We start from the raw sequence: 8,351 nt of genomic DNA on the forward strand, positions 1-8,351 counted from the left end.
TAGTTAATGTATTCGATGCATGTAAAGCATCGCTTTTAAGCAAGCAGCTCAAAATAATCAATGCATGTGAAGTATCGTTATATTGAGCCTATCTTGGTTTGTGGCGGAACCTAGTGTCTTAAAAAAAGAGCATGACCGGCCACTTTCAGGAAGTTGCTGGGAACTATTTATGCATGACAAAGGTAGGCAGGTCGGTCCCTATAGGAGAGTGATGGCTGATAGCCATTTTGACATCATATTGGTCGGTCCAAGTTAAATCTAAACCGGTTAAATTGGATAGCCAATTTGGATGGCTGAGATGATTTGCGCCATTTATTGGTTGTCGCTAATTTATTTAAGACTCCTACAAGAACCGCGGCCAGCCATCTTTGGGCATCGTTTAGGAGCCATATGGGTAGGACGCGGCGTGGCCGATTGTTCCTTATGGAAGGGAGGTGGCTAGTGATCATGGCCACATCTTGTTGAACGCATAAAATAGGAGTTAGGTTGGCCGATTCGACTGGCGAAGTTGGGCGGCCAATATGATTTGCGGCAGTTAATGGCTGCCGTTGATTTTAATTTAGGTTTTAAAAGGCCGTGTGGCCAATCCATTTTGGGCCAATGTTTTTTAGTGTTGGAGGGTGCTGGGAGCTGTTCGATCGGCCAACATAATAGTCGGGCCGCTGGTGAACTTATCCGCTCCTTGCACGTTGATTAAGGTTGAATCTAGGCCAGTAAATCCGACTGGCGAAGAGCGACCAAGATCGTTTTGCGGCAGTAATATATTGCTGCTAACATAAATTAGGGTTTTGTAACCCGCGCGGCTAGCCTATTTTGAGCAACTGGTTTGGTATGCTCATGACGTGTTGTGGGAAGTTCGACTGACCAGGGATGGAGAAGGGTTTCTGGCGAGCATGCCGGCACCTAATTGGCAGAAACAAAATCTAAGCCGTCCAATTCGGCTGGCGAAGTTAGAAGGATGCGATGAGTTTGAGACTGTCATGGCCGGTCTTAACTCGTTGAACTTCTTTTCAGCAACGCGACTAGCCTAGCTCTGGCTATCGATCAGGGATGTTGTTGGCGGGCTAAGAGGATTCTGATTGGCTGGAATGGTGGTGGGCCCGCCGGTGGACGTCATGAAGTTTGCTTAGTCTCGTTGAGAAGAGGCCAAGCTCATTGAGTTGGCCGGCCAAATCGTGTGGCCGTGATTGTTTTAAAACTGACATGGGCAGCCTATATTAAATTCCTTAAGGAATTAGGTGTGTCGACCAGCCAAATTCTAACTTTATTTAAAAGTGCGTGTGGCGCATTTAAAGCGATCCGATTGGTCGATAGGAAAGGGGGTCGGCAAGTGGCAACATGTAATGTGGACGACCGGTCACGGGCGGCGCCTGCTGGAGAAGGTCGGTCGACCAAGTGGCGTGGCCACGCCTCCCTTTGCTTCTACTTTTACTTGTCGTAGTTCCTCTTTATTTCTTTGTTTTCTGTTTTTTTAGTAGAATCTTGCTTCTATTCGCTCCATGATGGATTAATTTCCTAGCTTGCCTAGGTTTAGTTTCGACCAATAGGGTTCGAGATATTGCGCAGGGTGCAAAGAACCTAATTTTTGCAAATTAATTAGGTTAAAATTTGAATTTGAGAGCTATCACTAAATTGATCAAACTTGGTGAATTTTGTGTGTCGACACAAAATTCTTAATTTTATTCTCAGAGAGCAGTCAGCGCGTCTCCTGACTGAGTATTTTCATGCAGACCTTAATCTTGATACTTCGGGAAATTCATGCTACTCAGTTGCGAGTGAACACTAATTGTCATGTCATATCAATATTAAGGGTTCAGCCGGGGAACATAGCATAGGAAAAATACTCAATAAGTCATACATTAATGAATAATGCAGGCGAGAGATTAATAAAATTTATAGAATGTTTGGGATTGTTGCTACATGCACCATTCTGAATAAATTTTATATACATATACTGAATTTCTCAATATATATGTAAATAAAGAGGGCTTGCCACTCATTACTTTTAAATGGCTTTGTTTGTTTGCAGAATGAAAGCACATTTAAACGCAAGGTTTCACAATTTTAACCCTGAACTAAAAACCACCATCAACACTTATAAATCGAGAGCAACTTTCTTTTATTGCAGTACGTCATAAGTTTTCAGAGAGATGGAAAATAGAAAGACAACTGTTTGCTGACGTGCAACACACGTGCACTCTACTTGTTGATACGCAAAGCACGTGCACTCTACTTTTTGATATAACAACATGGATCTATTTAAAAATTGGATGCAGTACAACCAGTGTTGTTTTATCTTATAAATCGAGAACAACTTTCTTTTATTGAAGTACGTCATAAGTTTTCAGAGAAATGGAAAATAGAAATACAATTGTTTGCTGACGTACACGTGCACTCTACTTGTTGACATGCAAAGCACGTGCACTCTACTTTTTGATATAACAACATGGATCTATTTAAAATTAGTTTAGATTATTCTCATTTAGAGAGCTAAGCACTAACTGGGTAGAGGTAATTGATATAAAAAATTAAGGGGTTGATTTTTTTTCCGGGCATATTTGATTTAGCGGCAGGTTATTATATACCTTGTAAACTTGAAACTAAACCATTGGATTTTTTTTTTTTTTTGATAATTAAACCATTGGATATTAGTTTTGTACCAGACCAATATTCAAACTTGATTTAAACTCTTTTTGGAAAGAAAAGGAAAAACAATGCTGTAACTGCAAATAGTATAATACAGTTCGTAAACAGTTATAATGCTGTAAACACATCAGGCCATAATATAATGGAAGACATCTATTACAATTCTCGGAATGATGTTGTACTTCAGATTACTAAATATCCAGATGAGGAGTAAAAAGGCATATGACACTAAAAATTTGTATGCTCTAACTATGATGGATTCTACAGCTAAAGCCGGAATTGGACTAATTTTAGTTGATCATACAGGTATAGTTAGAGAAGATAGAGGTCACTTTTCCGACTGTACAACCATAGAGGAGTTAGAGAGGGATGGAGCTGATGCATCTTTTCAATGGGCAACATGTTGGAATTGACGCATAGTATTCTTCAAGAGTGATTCAGAACCAACTCTAGTGTTGCTGGTAGGAATGTATGCAGAAACGCGCAGACAGAGATATTTGATTAGTCCAGGATTTTATTAGGATTAGTCCGGGACTAAGATGATTTTGGAAATCTCAAGAAATTTGATATAAGCTTCGTAGTCTAGGATTTTAGCCTAGTTATGACACAAGATGTCTTAGGGCAGCAAAAATCTCATTTTTTTTTTATCTTTTTAACAAGTATGCAACTAAACCTAATGTTGGAGAAAATGAGTTATTTAATAAATAGATTTTTGGTCTTGGTGTGGTTTGATCTCATGGCCTAAGGGTCTAAGGATACTCACTCATTTTTGAGTGAATGAAATGGAACCTTTAGTCCCACATTGTGGAAAACTAAAGAGGTGCTCCACTATATAACCATGTGCTCGTGGATATGTTGTAAAACAATGTGGGTGGAGCGGGTGGGGCGAAAAATACATGTTTCGACCCATGCCCATGCGCGTATACCATGCACCAAGTTCCTCTTCTACTCGTATTTATTTTTGGCGAATTTTTCTTTAGGAAATTAATTCCAAATATATTTTCTTAAGAGTTTTATTTGTGGGAAATTCCTTTTACGAGTTTTACTTGTTTTTGAAGAAAACCAAAACCTAACTTGATTTGCAAGTATCTCATCCTATAAATATGACTTGAAATTATGTTTTCAAAACATACAAGCAGCGACTATCTCTAGGTCTACTTTTCTTCTTCTTGTTTTTGTGCGGCGTTTTACTTCCATCCCTGTTGCTGAGTTCAAGAGTGGGTAACTTGCGTTGTGCTAACTCAAGTTATATCGGGCAGTCTTATCCTGGACACATCTTTGCACGTTGGGGTTTAGCATTACTTCATAGTGTACCCGCGAACTAATGTGTTAAGGACAGCTTGTTGAACCTGTGATTCTGCCCTCATCAATTTGTTCGTGGTAGAGTTGTTTGATACGGTTCTTTATATTTGTTGTTTGATACATCTGACGTTTCTTCTATTGTTGCAAGATTCCAACAATCTTAACACATTAGTATTCCTTGTAACAATGGGAAAGAACGACGTTGAAAGACCACAAAAGTTCAACGGAAAGGATTTCAAGAGATGGCAATCCAAGATGCTATTTTATCTAAGCCATCATGAACTGGATTATGTACTTGTTCCACATGATGAATTGATGAATGATGAAGGTTTAACTGAGGAGGCGATCGAGTATAACAAGAGGTGTAATTTTCTGGCGAAAAATCATATCATGAATGGTTTGGAAGATGCGACGTATGATTTTTACAATGCTAAAGAAAATTTCAGTACTTATGATTTGTGGACTGCGTTAGAAGCAAAGTATCAAGCGGAGACTGCATGGAGCAAGAAATTTCTGGTGGCGAAGTTTATGGACTTCAAGATGAAGAATGATAAGCATGTTGTTGATCAATTCCTCGAATTTCAACAGATCATTAATGAGATTCTTGCTGAAGGTATGGTCATTGATGAGACGTTTCAAGTATCTGCGGTAATTGAGAAGTTACCATCTTCTTGGTCTGATACAAGAAAAAGCTAAGACATGAAACTGGCGAGATCAACATGGTTGAATTAGGAAAAAATTCAAGTGGAAGAGATGTTGTGCACCAAGGATAAGAACGTGTCTTCTGCAAGGGACATGAGTAACAAAGCTCATATGACTGAACACAGATCTTCCAAAGCTGGAAAAGGTGAGAGTAACAATCGTAACTCTAAGCGTGGTCCTCCCAAGAAAGGTATGTTTCGAAAACCAGAGTCTAGCATTACTAAAATTAAGGGTGCTTGTTATGCGTGTGGAGTTACTGGACATATGGCAGTTCACTGTAGACATCGTAAGGACACAAAAGGATAGTGCTAACTTGGTTGAAAAGAACAAGGACGAGTTTTTTGTAGTGTCTGAAGTTAATTTGGTGACCAATGTGATGGACTGGTGGGTAGACTCTGGAGCTACCAAGCATGTTTGTGGGAACAGAGACCTGTTCACCTCCTACCAGAGGGTAGGGGAAGGCGAGAAACTCTATATGGGTAACTCATCTGCATCAGAGGTTGCAGGAAAAGGAAAGGTCGGTCTGAAGCTCACATCTGGCAAGACTCTCACATTGAATGAAGTTCTTCATGTTCCAGACATCTGCAAAAATCTTGTTTCTTGTTCTGTTTTAGATGATAAGGGTTTTAAAGTTTCAATTGAGTCTGGAAAACTTATAGTAACTAAGGGCAATGATTATGTGGGTAAGGGTTATAAGACTGGGGGTCTATATAAACGTAATGTAACTTGTCCTGAAGTTAAATTGAATGATTCTTCTGCTTACATGTGTGTGTCATCGAATGTTTGGCATGGTAGACTTAGTCATGTAAATTACAAATCAATGCATAAACTGGCTAGCGTAGGCTGCATACCCAAATTCACTTTAGATAAAAGTCATAAGTGTGAGATTTGCGTATAATCTAAGCATGCTAAGAAATCATTCAGTAAGAATGTCCAGAGAAACACTAAACCCTTAGAGTTAATCCATTCATACCTAGTTGACATGAAGTCAGTTCAAACTAGAGGTGGTAAGAAATGGTTTGTCACTTTTATAGATGATTGTACGAGGTACTGTCATGTTTATTTGCTTAGAGGGAAGGACGATGCCTTAGAAGCCTTTAAGATATATAAATGTGAAGTTGAAAACCAATTGAATGCTACCATTAAAACTTTTAAGTATGACCGTGGTGGTGAATATGAAATTCCTATTGGAAATTTCTGTGAAGAACATGGCATAACACATGAAACTACAACCCCTTATTCACCTCAATCAAATGGTGTATCTAAATGTAAGAACCGTACCCTTAAGGATATGATGAATGCCATGTTGATTAGTTTAGGATTACCTTCGAACTTGTGGGGGGAGGCTATCTTGTCAGCCAATTACATCATGAACAGAGTACCCTTTAAAGGAAAACTCCATATGAGTTATGGAAAGGTAGACAACCATCTTATGCTTACTTCAAAGTGTGGGGGTGCTTGGAAAAGGTGTCCATCCCTCTTCCTAAGACAACTAAGATAGGACCAAAAATCATTGATTGTGTTTTTATAGGGTATCCCGAGCATTCTAGTGCTCATAGGTTTATGGTTGTGAGTTCTGAAATTTCTGACATAGGGTTGAATACTATCATGGAGTCTAGGGATGTTGAGTTCTTTGAGAATGTATTTCCTATGAAACGTGATTCTCGAAAGAGATGTTTAGATGATCCCCTAGAATTTTCGTCAATCGGTCAGTCATTACCTTTAAAGGAAGATGAACCAGAAATAGAACCTAGAAGAGGTAAAAGGGTTAAAACTAAGAAAATCTATCCTGGTTGCATTACATACCTAGTCGAGTCTGATTCCCATACTTATAAACAATCCATGACTTGTCCTGAAGCTCCATGATGGAAAGAAGCTTCAATTAGTGAAATGGATTCCATTCGAGAAAACGATACTTTTGAACTTGTAGATTTACCTCCAGGGTCTAAGGCCATAGGTTGTAAATGGATTTTCAAGAGAAAACTTAATATAAATGGAACTATTGAAAAGTACAAGGCTAGGTTGGTAGCAAAAGGCTATAAACAGATAGAAGGTATAGATTTCTTTGATTCATATTCACCAGTGAGTAGAATTAGCTCCATTAGGATGTTAATTGCTATAGCTTCTGTCCATAACCTAGAGATACATCAGATGGATGTAAAGACAGCGTTTTTGAATGGTGGTTTAGATGAAGAAATCTATATGGAACAACCCGAAGGCTTTGTAGTTAAAGGTTGTGAAAAGAAAGTTTGTAAACTGAAGAAATCTTTGTATGGATTGAAACAAGCACCTAAACAGTGGCATGAGAAATTTGATCATGTGATGATTTCTAGTGGTTTTAGAATTAATGAATCTGATAAGTGTGCCCATTCATATGTACCACCTAATGTGAGGTCTTGTGATGTAGTAGATCCATCTGGATTGTTTGGTATTTGGGATTGGATCAAAGGTACTGAAGAAGATGTAGATCTTCCAGATGAGGAACATGAAGTTGTAGCCATTTTGTATGTCTCGTTCCGTACGAGTTGACGAGCTCCAAGATGGAATGAACATTGTTGTTCTATAAACCTAATGCAATCATCCTACAAGTATATAAATTAGAGAATTTAGTCAAATATTCAAGAAAATTAAAATGAAAATGAGTATAAATGTAAATGTACTTACTAATGTGAAACTCATCTCCCGAAAGTTATACGGACAAGCAACCCTTGGAACTTGTAATTGACGTGCTACGTCGGCTTCATTGGAAAATGGTAAACTGAAATCTATCTCTGCCAGTTGTGATGGGGGCTCATTTTGTGTCTCATAAGTATATGTCTGCGACATCATGTCAGGAGGCGGATGACTAGGAAACAAATGGCGAGGAGCTGAGCTACCAAATGTTATCTTATTGACGTTATGTGCATGGTATGACTTAGTGAGATAAGGTCCAACACTCTTCTTCTTCCACCAAGTGTTATATTGATCCTTAGTGACTGCATAATGCTTTGTCCTCAAATGATTCCAAATTTGGAGGATTTGCTGGGACTACAATCTCACCTGCAATCTGCCTTTGGAATCTCTCTGCCAAGTAACAACTAACTCTTGTGTTTTTTTCCAGTTCAAAAAACACAACTCTCCTTTTGGATACCTGTAGTGCATTGTCATAATGGTTTCCCATAGAAAATTGACTATCTAACCATGGTTTCCAAATACATGATGCACTTGTTCTAGTGTCAATATGTGTTCTTGCGCTTCCTAGTATCCTTTTGGCCTTCTTGATGTCCCCCTCTTCCTTGATATAATCCTAGTCTTCATGAAGAGACAAATATTTGGGAAAACATCATAATGTCCTCCAGGTGTCTGACAAATCAAGGGTTGCATGTTGCGGAAGTAATAATAGTACCAATATTCAAGTACCATAACCATGCCAGATAAATTCGTACCCTTGGTTGACCATTCGTCGAGATATTTATAGGTATTATATAACGAAGCTATGCCCCAATCATATTCCCCAACTCTATCTAAGTCATCCAACAACAGAACCCAACGCTTATCTACTCTTCCAGTAGAATGCGCTAGAAGAAAATGATCAAAACACCACATAAAGAATGCTCATGTCAATGTCTCTGCACATCAAATATTATCCTGGTCTTTTCTACTTTCAATGTAGTTATTCAAGATAGCCAATGATAATGAATTTTTCTTAAAGTCTCATGCAC

This window comes from Papaver somniferum, chromosome 6, assembly GCF_003573695.1.
Source record: "Papaver somniferum cultivar HN1 chromosome 6, ASM357369v1, whole genome shotgun sequence".
Classification (NCBI taxonomy): Eukaryota; Viridiplantae; Streptophyta; class Magnoliopsida; order Ranunculales; family Papaveraceae; genus Papaver; species Papaver somniferum.